The 15,436-nt window shown below is 41.7% G+C and overlaps 1 pseudogene; it reads left to right on the top strand.

Moving 5' to 3' along the window:
- Positions 1-206: 206 nt before the first annotated feature.
- Positions 207-2,650, top strand: LOC127673231 (uncharacterized; annotated as a pseudogene).
- Positions 2,651-15,436: the final 12,786 nt, after the last annotated feature.

Raw genomic sequence — 15,436 nt, 5'->3', positions numbered from 1 at the left:
AGAATAAAAGATAGAATAGTGTTAATAGAAATAATAATTAATAAATTGATTATTCTTTTCGGAGGGTTTTCAGAATTTACTAATTGGAAGTCAGTTGTATTATTTATACTAAAAGAGTAAGATCCTCATCAATAAATAGACACGTAAAGGAATAATCAGACTACGTCTACAAAGTGTCAGTATCATGCTGCTGCTTCAAACCCGAAATGGTGTTTAGATGTAAAGTGAAATTTTAGTTGTCGAAGAAGGCAGACGATTAGGAATGTAGATCCAATAATTACATGTAGTCCATTAAATCCTGTTGCTATGAAGAATGTAGATCTGTAAATTCCATCTGAGATGGAGAATGAGGTTTCGAAATATTCAGAAGCTTGAAGAATAGTGAAGTAAAGTCCTAGTATAATAGTAATTAGAAGAGCTTGATTTATGTGATTGCGTTTTCCTTCTATCAAGCTGTGATGGGCTCATGTAATTGAAACTCATGATGCTAGAAGAACTGATGTGTTTAGTAGTGGTACTTCTAGTGGATTAAGAGGGGTAATTCCTGTTGGTGGTCAGCATCCTCCAAGGTCGTGTGTAGGTACTAAGCTTGAGTGGTAAAATGCTCAGAAGAAACCGGCGAAGAAAAATACTTCAGATACAATAAATAAGACTATTCCATATCATAATCCTTTTTGGACAATGGGGGTATGACGTCCTTGGTATGTTCCTTCATGAAAGATATCTCATCATCATTGATATATTGTGAGAGTATTAGCTTCGGTGACTGAGATCTTCTGGATTCTTGGACTTTCCATCCTATCCAGTTCTTGTGGAATAAGACAGACTGCATCCTGGAGGTCAATCTAACATATCCCCCTATCAGGAAAGAGAGAGTGAGTGAGAGATCATTTTATGTGATCTTTTGCTCTCGAAAACAGGCACCCCAAATAGACTCGCTGGCCCATGAGCACTTTCCCCATTGCCAGTCTAATCAGTTGCCTATAATGTTTAACTCTAGACAACTGTGTGATGTTGAAATATATTTCCTATCCATTCACATTGAAGTGGTGAGGGGCTAGTGATTAGAAGGGAGTGAGGAGGAGGAGCTAGGGAGTGAGACACAGGGAGATGCATGCAGGAGCCATGAGTGTGAAAGGGTAGAGATACAGCATGCCAAGATGCAATCAGAGGTAAATATATCTAAAAGTTAGACTATTGGGATAGAACTTTTACTATCATAGATGGCTTTGTTATTACCTTATTGACATCTTGAACTTTTTAAAAATATATTTAAATCTAATTGGCAAATTAATTAATTAAGTGTTGAGAGTCTGCTCTTCTGGGCAATTTGAGCCACCTTGGTTGGGGAACCAACAGAACTGGTGTCCCACAGGTAGTGTGACATGTGTGAAACATGGGTCCCCTGCATATGGCAGAGAGAGAACTCAGCTGAGATGCTGAGAAAGCTAGTTGGAAGAGATTGCCTCAGAGGCAAAAGTGAGATCACCTCTGAAGGTGGAGCAGCTGTGGAGACCTGGTAAGTGTCAGGTGAGGCAAGAAGTGGCCTGGACTGCTCTAGAATGTCTGAGGCAGTGACCAGATTCTTGATAGCCTGGCTTGACCCTAACAAAGGGTTAGATTGCTACCCCTTCCAAGGACTTCACTGAGTTTGCTGGTTGTCTCTCCTGTAGTTATGGTGGGTGAGGAATGTATTGGCTCATTTTTTAATTAAATATCATTACAACATCCAGAGAGATATCATCTTATATTGATCAGCTTCACTCCTTTGTTTTTTGTTTTTTGTTTTGTTTTATTCTTTGAGCATAGGCATTCCTGTATAGCCCTGGCTGTCATGAAAGTAGGTCTGACTACCAGGCTGGCCTTGAGATCAGAGATCCACATGCCTCTGATTCTGTTGTTCCAGATGTGCTTCTTTCCCTTAGGTTCTGGGATGACAGGATTTTGCCCTCAGACTGAGCAGAATCTTGCCTTCTTAGGAAATGCAAAAAGATTCGAGGATTGTGGGTTTAATCCCCAGATTCAGACCGTGTAATGGTTGGGAGAAGCCATGGAGTATAGAGTAAAATCCACTAACTAGAGTCTTCTCTGAATCAGAAGGTCAAGGACTTGGCTACTGAGTTCCATAGATAAAGCCAAGGAGATGATGCAGTCCTCTCCCAATTTTGACAAAGATACATTAGATTTTGAAGAACATGCACTGACAAGTGCACCTGTCTTGCCAGCCCTGAGCAAAAGGTGTTCCATGTCTGATCCATGTTGTTTCTGTGGAGAGTCAAGCCACTGCTCTAAGGATGGCTGGTTTGCAGACTAGGATCTCTACTCCTTTTGTGTATTTGCGACCTTGGACTACTTGAGATACGACCAAAGATAGAATTGTGCCATGAAGAAGAGCACAGAGGTCTCCCCTATTAAGAGTCAGAGGGAGACACGTGTGGCTTCAGGAGATGTAAACAACAACAACCAAGACAAAGATATAGAGGAGGTAGACCAACCCTCACCAAGCTTGCTGACGGACAAAGGGCTAGAACTTGAGACCTGTGATGGTGGAGACTGCCCTGACCAGCATCCTGCTTCTGACAGTCCCAGGAACCTAGGATGCTGGGCATGGCTTCAAAAGGCTTTTGGCCAAAAGGAGACAAAGAAGTGAACAAGCCACCCAGAAATCTGTTTGGAGTCCAGGAGCCCTGATGCCTGCTAAGACCTGAAATTAGGGGATCTTTTGTCAGCTCTTCTATTAAAGCAAAGGCACACACAAGGCAATTGTGTCTTTGCAGCCATCTGGTATTTGTTTATCTCATTCATAATAAAAGAGTTAAAAGCTTGAGATTTGTGTTCTTTATAAATGGCCCAAGGGAAAAATGAAGGATGGAGTAGAGACAGATGAGGATATTCTACTTTTTCCTATATTTGGTTACAGGAGTAACCGGTGGTTTGTCTTAAAGGAACTCCTTAGGAGACTTGGACATCCTGGTTTTCATTTGTGCTGGAACACAAAAGAACCAGCACACAGGGAGTAAACCTGAGCACTTTGGGAAACCTCTCTGCTTAATCAACATGGTTGAGGAGTTATCTATCCTGATGCTTCCTTTACAAATTAATCTAGGGGCCACCTGAAACTTCCAATTTACTCCTTCTTCCTTCTGTGTAGACTGGACTAGCCCTGAACTCAGATTTACTTTGCTTTATCTCTCTAGTATGGGGATTAGAGGCCTGTGCCACGACTTCTGCACAGGGGATTCTTTCTATTTTCAGCAATTTCCTTTGGAAATTTCTGCTTCACAAGGGAACTCACCTGCAGAAACTGGACAGGCTAAGTTGGAAGCTCAGGACAGTGCTGGCCCTGACACAGAAAACCCAGCTCCCTGGCCTCGAGAGTGTGTCTTTTAAGTGTTTCCAGTCATGGAAGAGCTTCTCCTCTTACAAGCCTTACTTCTATTGTTGGTCTCCCTAGCAGTTGAATACCTCGGTAGGCTAAGCCGTGTACCAGGCTAAAGAATGATTTCTTACATTTGACTCTCTGAACTTCATTTCTCAGGAAGTGTATGTAGGAAAAAAAAATAGACACTGCACAGAAATGCTGACCAGCATGTTTTCCTCTGAATATTCAATATTTTCTGTAATTCACATCACCTAGAACTTTCAAAAGAGGTGGGAAGACTCAGGTAATACATCTTGGATTCACTGAGAGAATGACTCATCCCTGAGCACCAGAGTGTTCTGTCAGCATTTAGAGGTGCAAGTCAAGTCCTATTGCAGCTTGCTGGGCATAATCTGATTTGGTGTTGAAAATGAAAGCACCAAGAATCAAAATCACAGACACAGTTCGAAATGATTTCAGCTCACACAAGCTAACAGCCAAGAAAAACTTGGCTGTGTGGGAACTTCACAGTTAGTAGAGCCCTGAGCTTCCAAAGATGTGCACTGACCATTAGCATTCCTCTCTGGAGGAAAAGCATCCCCACAGCGACCCCTGCTGTGAAGAAGTAGCAGCACCTGGAGCTCAGAGGCTGAGCTGTGGATCCAGGGAGCTTAGGATCTTCTGGCTCCTTCCTTGGTCCCTGCTCCAGCTGTGGCCTCTATAAGTGTGGACAAGCCAACAGGGCGACTAACTATGGTCCTGCCCTGCCAGGATTGCAAGACTGACACAAAACTCAGGGTTTTTCAGTGAGTCAATCATGGCTGTCCTGTGTTTTCCCTGTCAAGTGGACTCTTGGACCATGGCCCCAAGGCAACAGGGAAACTACAGCTTGATGGAAAGTCCAGCTGAGAAGGAATACCAGTTGAGCACTTGTCTGAGCCATCTGGAAATTCTTATAAGAACAGAAAGGAAAGTAATTGTAAGGAGATTTATGTTTGCACTGAGTTTGTTGCATTGCAAGGGGTGGGGGCTGTGTCGCAAGTCTTAGCACACTTGTAGGGCCAAATGGGTCTTTACCTAAGGTAGACAGTATGAAGTCTGCTTTTCGAAATGTCAGGAGGTTGAGCAGGGCAGAAAACAATCTGAACCCGTGGCATCTGCAATGCATCACCATTCTTGATCAAACGTGCCAGGGGTTTTTGTTAGCCTTTCGGAGCACACCTTCCAGAACCAGAGCTCCTGCAGAATTGCACCTCTGTTCTCCTGGCAGAGCATAATCCTTTCAGCACAGTGAATGTTCGGAGGAACAAAAACACACATGTGGTTTCAAATCACCATCGGAAAACAACTCGGGCCTGCTGACAGCCTAAGGAAGATGGCTTGAGGGACAAGTCATAGCTATTAGAGAAGCAGGTTCACAGGAGTAGCACTGAGGTCCCCATCACCTGGAACTCCAGTGCCGCAGCACCCCCCTGTGGTGAAGAACTTTCTGGACTGCAGCTCTGTAGGACGACTGAGGATCTGCACATGGAGACTTTAGCCTTCTTGCCAGGCCTCATTCCTTGACTCTGGTTCCTGCATTGCCCTCAACCGCCACAACCATCCTGCATGAGAGTGGTTCCTTGGAAGGGACCAAGATAACTCGAATAAAATAAAATAAAATAAAATAGAATAATATAAAATAAAATAAAATAAAATAAAATAAAATAAAATAAAATAAAATAAAATAAAATAAAATAAAATAAAATAAAAACCATAATATAAGTTACACCAGTTCGGCTCCTGTCTGTTATTTTGTAGATCACTAACATTTCCCTAGCACCACAAATCTCTTCTCACCTCGATGGAACTTACTTTTTAGAACAGGCTACTCACAAGTAGCTGTTTCATCCTGTGTGGCCCTGACCCCACACCTTTCTATACAGTCTCACGGGGTCAGGAGAACCCTCCTCAACAAATCTTCTCACGGCATCTGCTTTCTGTACACACCCCGATGGAAACACAAGGTGAGCTCTTGATGAATATTTGTCAGCAGATAGGCCTCAAGAATCACACATCTCATGACTATGAAGTCCCACAGAAAGACTCTGTAGTCAGAATGCTTTGAGTGAAAGCCATTCTGGATACACAATGAACACACAATGGGACTTACTCGTTACACTGTGACCAGGTTCCACTCCTGCAGAAGAAAGGTCCCTGCGGCCACACAGGCTTGACCATTGGCTGACCTTAAAGCACAGTTCAGTCAGCAACACTGCCTGGTCTGTTCCAAGGTGGGAATAGAATGCATTCTAGAACTCATGGCTCCGGCATGATCACTCGGACGTCTCTCAGTCAAGTGCTGCTTTGCTGAGGCTGTGTTCCAAGGTCGTCGCCAACACCTCCAACACCACACACACACACACACACACACACACACACACACACACACACACGTGTTGAGAAGTCCTAGCAGGGCAGAGAGGGGAGGAGATCAGTCCAAGCTGCCGTCATGGTGACAGCCATGTCTGAAACTCCACCAGTTCTGATTGAACGATTGGATGGGATGTCAATCCCTTAAGAAGGCCAACAGTATCAAGTACCCCAGACCCCTGGGAGCTCAGAGACTAAGCCATCAACCTAAAAGCATGGGCTGGCCATGACATATGTAGCAGAGGAAGACATTATCTGTACTCAATGGGACACTATTTGTCTAATCTTGAATAGACAGGTTGTCCCAGGGAAGGAAAATGGGGGAGGTGAGCTGGTGGTGGATGGGAGGATGAGAGGAGTGGAGGTGGGGGTGATGGAGCACACTCTCAAAGGCAAAAGGGAGGGGCAGTATAGTAAAGAACCCTGGGAGGGGGTACTGGGTACTGAGGCTACATATGGAACATAAGTAAATAAAACAATTAAAGAGACAGAGAGACAGACATAGAGCAGAGAGAGAATGTGAGTGAGAGAGAGAGAGAGAGAGAGAGAGAGAGATCTATGAAGGGCTAGCTTCATCCAGCAAGTCTTTCCATGAGACCCTCATAGATGGAGAATGACATAGCTCCTCTTCAAACCCAGGAACATATTTGGCAGAGACAATAACAGCCTGGGGCCTCGCCCTTGGGAGATTTGCTCTGGCTAGGATTTTGAGCACTATATTGAACAGATAGAGAGAGAGCGGACAGCCTTGTCTGGTCCCTGATTTCACTGGGATTGTTTCAAGTTTCTCACCATTTACATTCGATGTAAGTTTTCTATTTTATGAGAAAATATTTCTATTAGAAAATATTTTTAAATATTTCTTAACTTTTGAAATAGTTTTAGAAATGTTTTCTGTGTCTACCATTTTTATGTATTACTTTCCATGAAAATCTTTGCTTTTAATACATTTTCTATAATTCTTCAAATTTATCAGAAATATTTACCATCAAATTCTTCAATATATTAGAAATGTTTTCCTAGGTGTTTGGTCCATTAGTGAAGATATATTTGAAAAAATGGAAAAAAGAGTTAAACTTGCAGAATTTATTGGAAAATTCTAATGGTAAAATAATAAACATTATATATATATATATATATATATATATATACATATACATACACACAACACACACACACACACACACACACACACACACACACACATATATATATATATCATTAGTATCCCTATTAAACAAAGAAATGTCAGGGTTGGGTAAGTCTCAGGATTAGGTTAAAGAATTTGTGTGTTGCTTTTTGTTAACTCAGCTTCTATCTTTTCTCTCATATGCCTTCCCAATGCTCATTTTCATAATATCGAAATCTTCTTTCTTACCTCCAATGAAATAGGTCAGTGAGTTATCCATGAACCTAGAATTCCCAGATGGGAAATATCTTTACATTATTATGGGACCCAGTTCACATACAACAGAAGAATAAATATGACTCACAACATCATTGCTTTTCTGGTGTGTTGGGGTATCCAGGGCTTGCTGTGGTGGGAGAACTAGATTTTGATGATACCAATTTGCCTTGGCTTCTGTTGCTTTTGTTTTTGACCTTTGTGTCTCACTCTCTGGTTGTCTCTGGTGTCAGCTGATCTTTCTGTGACTGAGGTTTCTCTCTCCTGCAAGCCTGTGTGTCAGTACTCCTGAGAACAGTTCTCTCCAGGAGGAATATTGATATGGGGATAATTTGCACATAGTCAGCCAGCTCCTAGGTGGAGCTCCAGAAGGATCCTGTCCCCAGCTGTGACTTGGTTTCTGTGTCCTGATGGCTCTGGGTAGATCCCTCTTGGGCCTGGAATTTTAAGAAGAAGTGGAGTCTTACCTATGTTTGCAAGTGTGGTGTTACTCCTGGGAGATCAGCTCCCTCCCCACAGTATTTGGATATGGAGCACTGTGGCACAGGATCAGCTCTGGGTGCAGGAGGATAGTGGAAGTGTCATGTCCCAGGCTGCTCCTCAGTTTTTGACCTGAGTTCTCTGCGGGGGTCCTTTTGTGCAGATGTGGTAGTCTTAACTCACAGGATTGCCGTCACTCTTGGAAGTCACTCTTGGAAGACCCTCTCTTGGGGATGGAGAACTGTGGTACAGAATTGGCTCTCACATTTAGAGTTTTGATTATATGTGACAAGAGAATTTTATTTTTGTTCTAAATTATTTGGGGTGCTATAGGCTTCTTGGATATTTATGGCCATACTCTTATTTAGGTTTGAGAAGGTTTTTATTTAAATGATTTTATTGAAGATTTTTTTTCTAGTAGTTTGAACTGGGTGTTGAGGGATTGAAACATGCTATTAGAGAGAGAGGGATAGAAGAATAGGATGGGCATTTTTGGGATTGTGTACCAGGAGAGAGGTAAGAACTAGACAAAAATATGAAAGTAATAAAAGAGTTAAAGGTAAAAAAAAAAGACTGAAAGATCTCCCATGTTCAAGGATATAAAGATTTAACAATTTTTGCTGACATTTCAAGGACAAATAATACAGATAACATGAACGAAATTGTTCTAACAGCAGTGTGGATGCAGATCTCAGATTAACAGCTGTGTTGTGCTATTATATCCTTAAAAATGGCTGGTATTGAGTCCAAGGAGGCTGATTCCAAGAATGTCCACAGCTGCGCCTAAATCCGCACCAGAAGGAAGCCATTTTAACTCGCCCTGACTGTGTGCTGTCTCAGGGCTAAGTCAGCACTATAGTCAATTCCTTTATAGTTTCATTTTTATGTCCATGGTTGTGTTGCTTGGGTACATCTCTGTGCAAAACCTGCAAGGCCAAGGAACATCAGATCCCTTGGGACTGTATTTACAGGACTTGATTACTTACCAAGTTGTTTATGGCACTGAACCTTATCTTCCTTCAGTTCACAATCTTCTTCACTAGCATGCTGCCTGTCTACCTGTGATTTTATTGAAACATGATTTGACATTTTAATTAAAGTTTATCTCGTTATACATTGTTCTCTCTCAATGCCATCCCCCCTTCTTCCCTTCAAAGTTATTCATTTTCAGTATGTTTTAGAAAGTATGTACAAATATGAGGATACAATGTGATTAGTGATTTTCTGTTGGCTGTGTGTATGTGATTCAGGGATGAACACTTAGATGAACACATGCATTGGATAAGCAATTTGAAAAGTCTCTCTGCCTCAGGCTAATTCTCCCACTTGAGAGACACTTGCTGTGTTTCCACTTTCATGGTCAACCCATATCCCTCTGGAATAATAAAACAAATTAAACTTTTTTTTACACGTGGCCTTAGACATTATATTTTATCATTACTACGTAAAAGGCACTAGTGCACAGCCATAGTTTTTTACACCTGCAAAAGTTCCTTCATGTAACTTAAGGGAATTGTGACATACAAAAAGGTTTCCTTATTCTTGCCTTCATGTGTCTTTTCTCAATACATGTTTACACGTGCAAATAAAATTAAGGGACTTCATAAAGTCTAAATTGAATCTTGACGCTTGTCAAAGTTTTTTTTTTTTTTTAACAAAAATAAATAATCTTGAGTGAAACAATGTTAAGTGTGTTGCTTCAGATTTTGCCAATTTCTTTGTAGTCACAGATTACATTTGGTATTCTTGATTGTTTTCAAAGACTATTGTTATATGTAAGGGTTTTCGTAGATTGATTGCATACCAAAGAGTTTCCTCTTGTACAAGGACACAAGAAAGTGCAAAGTATTAACCAATCATCTATGTTTATGGGGTTTATGTGAATTATGACTTTTTCTTATGACTTTTTCATAGTCTTTTTTTTAGACTACTGTTACAAGCAGAGGCTTTAACACATTGCTTATGCACAGTGTTTCTCTCCAGGATGTGTTCGTTTATATATTTATAGATAAATGTGCTGTGAAAATGTCTTATCACACTTATTGCATTTGTAAGATGTGTTCTGTTGTGCATTTGATATGATGACTTACATATATATGTATGTGTATATATGACTTACGTATATATGTATGACTATAATATATAAATGTTGGGAAAAAGCAAAAAGAAATTTGTCCTAAGGACTGCCTTTTTCTTATCAACATTCATTTAAAGTAAGTTCAAACTAAATTTAAGTGCCTGGTTATAGTTGACTTTAGTACTTAACAATATCTAGGTAGCTTTCATTATTCATGTTCTGTTCCCCAAAGCCTAACAACAATTCATAACTGTAATTTTCATTACTCCTGTTTTATTCCTCAAAATATAATGCCTGTCCCTATCCACAAAAGAACATATGGCTATGATAGGCAAGAACATAACATCTATATTCTGTATTAGTTGAAATATATTAAGAATAGAAAAATGTAGTGATTGAGGGGAAAATGTAGGTATAACTTGTCACTGGTATTAGTGGATTTCAAGAATTGAAGCTACATAACTTTCAGACTCGGTGTGGATAGGAGGAGAATATTTCAGATAAGCATGGGAGTGTATTTTTCTCGCCCAGATTTATCAGTACTGACTTGGTTACAATAATTTAATATCATTTCCACTCTTCTGATCGTTGAGTTGTGATGGATTTCAATTGACACACAACCTAAATGCTTTACCACATTGCTGTATTTTATTTAATTTCTCTCCAGCATGCATAATTTCATAATGGTAAAGACTACAGATTTTTGCAAAGCCTTCACCATACCAAATATATTCACAAGGATTATCTTCAGTACTAATTCTTACATGATGAAGAAGATTGCAGAATTGTGCAGAAGCTTCACCAATCTAAATTCACTCACTTTATTCTAAATTAAATTTCAATTACTAAGAATAGATGAAATGATCAATGCAACATTTATAAAAGCAGACATTTAATTGGGGTCATCTTTCAGTTTCAGACGTTTAGAACATTTTCTTCATAGGAGGAAACATGGTTCACATACAGGCAAACATAATTCTGGAAAAGGATATGAGAGTTCTGCATCTTGATCCAAAGAAAGTTAGGAAGAGACATCTTCCAGGGTGCTAAAAGGAGGGTTTCTTCAGCATTGGGAGGAACCCCAAACCCACCCCAACACTGTTAAACTTTCTGCAAAAAAGCACACCTGCTATTAGTGCCTCTCCCTCTAGCACATAAATCATAACTACCACATTCCACTGTCTGGCCCCATATGATTGTTCAAACACAAGAGTGTATGAGGTCAGTATCACATTTCTCATATAATCGCACATAGGCACCAGGGATTTTGTCCAGTATTTCCTCCACTCTTTCTGGACTCTAGGTTTTTGCAAAAGATCCTAGTACAGCCTGGAAAAGTCTGGTTCCTTTGGAAAAAACTAAAGCAACTAGAAACAAAATCAACTATGCTGTTTGCAATCAAAGTGTGATTTAGGATCAGACTGCTGACAGCACAGCATCATATCTCCTGCATACTCACATTCTAATGCCAAGCATTTGGTTGGTGTCTAGGCACATGGGGTTTAGATCTTGGGTTCACACACAATCCCACTGTAGCCTGCCCGGCAGTGTCTGATCCCGTCGGTAAAATAAAAGCACAAAATTATGGATGAGGTCTGAAATCACTATCATATTTCAGCGCAGAGGTTGTTGACAGCCTAGTGGAAATTGCATAAGCAGAAATTCTCAAGCACTCAGGGATAGGGCTGACCAGGGGGAACTGTCACAGTGCATTGTTAGCTCCTGAGTGCCCTCCACTGGAAGCAATCACAGGCTTGTGGGAGCCAAGAAACATTCATACTTCTGGCCAGACTTATTCATTGCCCAGTCTCCTTTTCTAGCTACTGCAGGTGTGGCCTTGAGATGCCAAATCTTTTAAGTTCAGCTCCGTTTTAGAGAACCTGACCTATGTTTGAACACATGTAAAGTAACCGGCTGGTACCTAACATTAGTTTCCACATTGCCCCACAGCAAAACTCTGTCTAGAGGCTAATCCCCAACAAGACCGGCATTTCTGGGTTACACCTTCGAAAAGACCTCCATCTCCAGGTCATTCCCCCAACAAGCACACACCCCCAGGTTACAAGCCAACCCCTTGTCTAACCTTCACCAATTCAGAGGAGAACAGAAATTAAGTTTATAACTCCCAGCACCAGGCAACTTATTAAAGGCCACAGAAACTTTCCAGTTAGATACTTACACCTGGACTCGCTGCTTACAGCTTTCTATAAAACTTTGCCATGAGAAACATACATGGTTTCCCTTCCAACACACACACACACACACACACACACACACACACACGCACACACACACACTGTCCTGAGTGAAGGTGCTGCGAGGCAGGGATGACTGCAAGCTAGTTGGAATAAATACCCTGCTGTGAGTTGCATCAATCAGTTCCTGTCTGTGTTTTGGAGATCACTAACATCACCCTGACACTACAGACAAAGGAGTAGGTACATTAATTATGGATTTCACCAGGATCACAAAGCTGGCCCCAAACCCTGCATGTGTGAGTGAGAAGCCATCAGTTAGCATCTTCTGGCATGTTACACACTGGACAAGTGTTCACCAGGACCATAGCCATGGAGTGACTGCAGAAACGAAGCCAAGCTCGAGAAAGTCAGCTCAGAGAGCAGAGCTTTGGTGTCCTGTACAGTGCTGTCCTGGAAAAGCCTCTTCACAAGGAAAGAAATGCAGCTCCAGTTGAGATTCTGGCAGAGAGCAGTTTTGTAGATCTCCAGAGGTGGGCAGCGAGGCCGTGAGGCAGCTGATTCTGTACAAGTGCAGGGCCTAAAGGGCGCCTTTGTCAAAGACAGCTTTACCATGAATTCAACAATGGAAAGAAAGTGGACGAATTTTCAGCATTTGGAAACAACAGGGTGCAAAGATTGTTGTAACTCAACAGACCCCCCAGAGATTGAGCTCAGGTGCACAACCCCTCAGCACACAGCTTGATGAAAGATTGATGCAAGAGCATGAGGTTTATTTTTCCATGTACTTGGGGTCACTCATTCTCGCAGGGAGAGTTCCCCCTGAACACAGAACGCACACATCCACATACCCACTGTAGTTCAGGGAAGCCTGGAGCCCAGCTATCCCAGGAGATCCCTGCCTGCCTTCTGTGCAGACAGAGACTACAGGATGCAAAAGTTATGTTTATTCATCTCAAAGGCAGGACATAAAATGTGAGACAGACAGAGAGGCTGGGTAGTGGGGTGTGGAGAGAAGAGTCTGTGTCCTGAAGCTTCATCTCTACACTTAGCTGTACCTCCTAACCATCTCTCTGCTGGGAATACAGGATTAGCAATTGCTCATGATGCCAGCAAAAGAAAGTAGTCTTAATAGGATTTCCAAGCACATCATGCTGACAGGTTCCTTTAATCTCAGAACCAGGGAGGCAGAGGCAGGAAGATCTTTGATTGGTGGTCACTTTGGTCTACATAGCAATTTTCAGAACAGCCATGGTTACACAGAGAAATACACTCTGTGATCTCTATTCTGTGTTGTCAACTTGATTACATCTTGAATTATGCAAAATCCAAAACTTAAGGACCCAGCTTCAAGGGATTTGCTGTTTAATTTGTAGAAGGTAATCAGGGTCTTTGAAGTAGGAACACTCTAATTCAATGCAGATCTCTTTGAGCTTGAAAGGCACAGGGCTTTAATCTGGATATGGAGCAAGATAGCCACATAACTATGTCATTGTGATTGTTATTGTTTCTATGAGACAGGGTTTGTCTGCAATACCACTGGCTGTATAGGAATTAACTTTATAGACCAGGCTGCTCACAGAGATCCAGCTTCATGATTCACTTCCCATAGTGATTGGATTAAAGGTCTGAGTCACCACACCCGGCAGAAGACACTCACCTTTAATCCAGAGATTGAATCCGGAACACACACCTTTAATTTGGGCCACACCTTCATCTCTAGGCCTATATAAGAACACAGAGGAAGCAAGTTTTCACATTGCCTGCTTGCTCTCTCCTAGCTACCAAGTCATATTGCTTAGCTGGCATTAGACCTTGCTTCTCTGTGATTCCATCTTCTACTGTGGACCAGCTGAGACATCCAGATTCGGGGACTGAGATCGTCTGGATTCTTGGACTTTGCATCCTATCCAGTTCTTGTGGAATAAGACAGACTGCATCCTGTAGTTCAATCTAATATATCACCCTATCAGGAAAGAGAGAGTGAGTGAGAGATCATTTTATGTGATCTTTTGCTCTCGAAAACAGGCACCTCAAATAGACTCCCTGGCCCATGAGCACTTTCCCCATTGCGTGTCTAATCAGTTGCCTATAATGTTTAACTCTAGACAATTGTGTGATGTTGAAAGATTTTTTCTATCCATTCACATTGAGGTGGTGAGAGGCCAGTGATTAGAAGGGAGTGAGGAGGAGGAGCTAGGGAGAGAGATACAGGGAGATACATGCAGGAGCCATGAGTGGGAGAGGGTAGAGATACAGCATGCCAAGATGCAATCAGAGGTAAACATATCTAAAAGTTAGACTATTGGGATTAGAACTTTTACTATAATAGATGGCTTTGTTATTTCGTTATTGTCATCTTTAACTTTTTAAAAATATATTTAAATATAATTGGCAAATTAATTAATTAAGTGTTGAGAGTCTGTTCTTCTGGGTAATTTGAGGCTCCTTGATTGGGGAACAGCAGAACTGGTGTCCCACAGGTAGTGTGACATGTGTGAAATGTGGGTCCCCTGCATATGGCAGAGAGAGAACTCAGCTGAGATGTTGAGAAAGCTAGTTGGAAGAGATTGCCTAAGAGGCAAAAGTGAGAGCACCTCTGAAGGTGGAGCAGCTTTGGAGACCTGGTAATTGTCGGGTGAGGCAAGAAGTGGCCCAGACTGCTCTAGAATATCTGAGGTAGTGACCAGATTCTTGATAGCCTGGCTTGACCCTAACAAAGGGTTAGATTGCTACCCCTTCCAAGGACTTCACTGAGTGGACTGATTGTCTCTCCTGTAGTTATGGTGGGTGAGGAATGTATTGGCTCATTTTTTTTAAATATCATTACAACATCCAGAGAGATATCATCTTATATTGATCAGCTTCACTCCTTTGTTTTTTGTTTTTATGTTTTGTTTTATTCTTTGAGCATAGGCATTCCTGTATAGCCCTGGCTGTCATGAAAGCAGGTCTGACTACCAGGCTGGCCTTGAGATCAGAGATCCACATGCCTCTGATTCTGTGGTTCCAGATGTGCTTCTTTCCCTTAGGTTCTGGGATGACAGGATTTTGCACTCAGACTGAGCAGAATCTTGCCTACTTAGGGAATGCAAACAGATGCTAGCATTGTGGGTTTAATCCCCAGTTTCAGACCGTGTCATGGTTGGGAGAGGCCATGGAGTATAGAGTAAAATCCACTAACCAGAGTCTTCTCTGAATCAGAAGGTCAAGGACTTGGCCACTGAGTTCCATAAATAAAGCCAAGGTGATGGTGCAGTCCTCTCCCAGTTTTGACAGAGATACATCAGATTCTGAAGAACATTCCCTGCCAAGTGCACCTGTCTTGCCTGAGTAAAAGCTGTTCCATGTCTGATCCATGTTGTTTCTGTGGAGAGTCAAGCCACTGCTCTGAGGATGGCTGGTTTGCAGATTGGGATCTATACTCCTTTTGTGTATTTGTGAGTTTGGACTACCTGAGATACGACCAAAGACAGAATTGTGCCATGAAGAAGAGCACAGAGGTC

Source organism: Apodemus sylvaticus, chromosome 22 (assembly GCF_947179515.1).
Source record: "Apodemus sylvaticus chromosome 22, mApoSyl1.1, whole genome shotgun sequence".
Taxonomy (NCBI): Eukaryota; Metazoa; Chordata; class Mammalia; order Rodentia; family Muridae; genus Apodemus; species Apodemus sylvaticus.
Note: the sequence above shows the minus strand (reverse complement) of the source record. Positions and strands in the feature narration are given on the sequence as shown.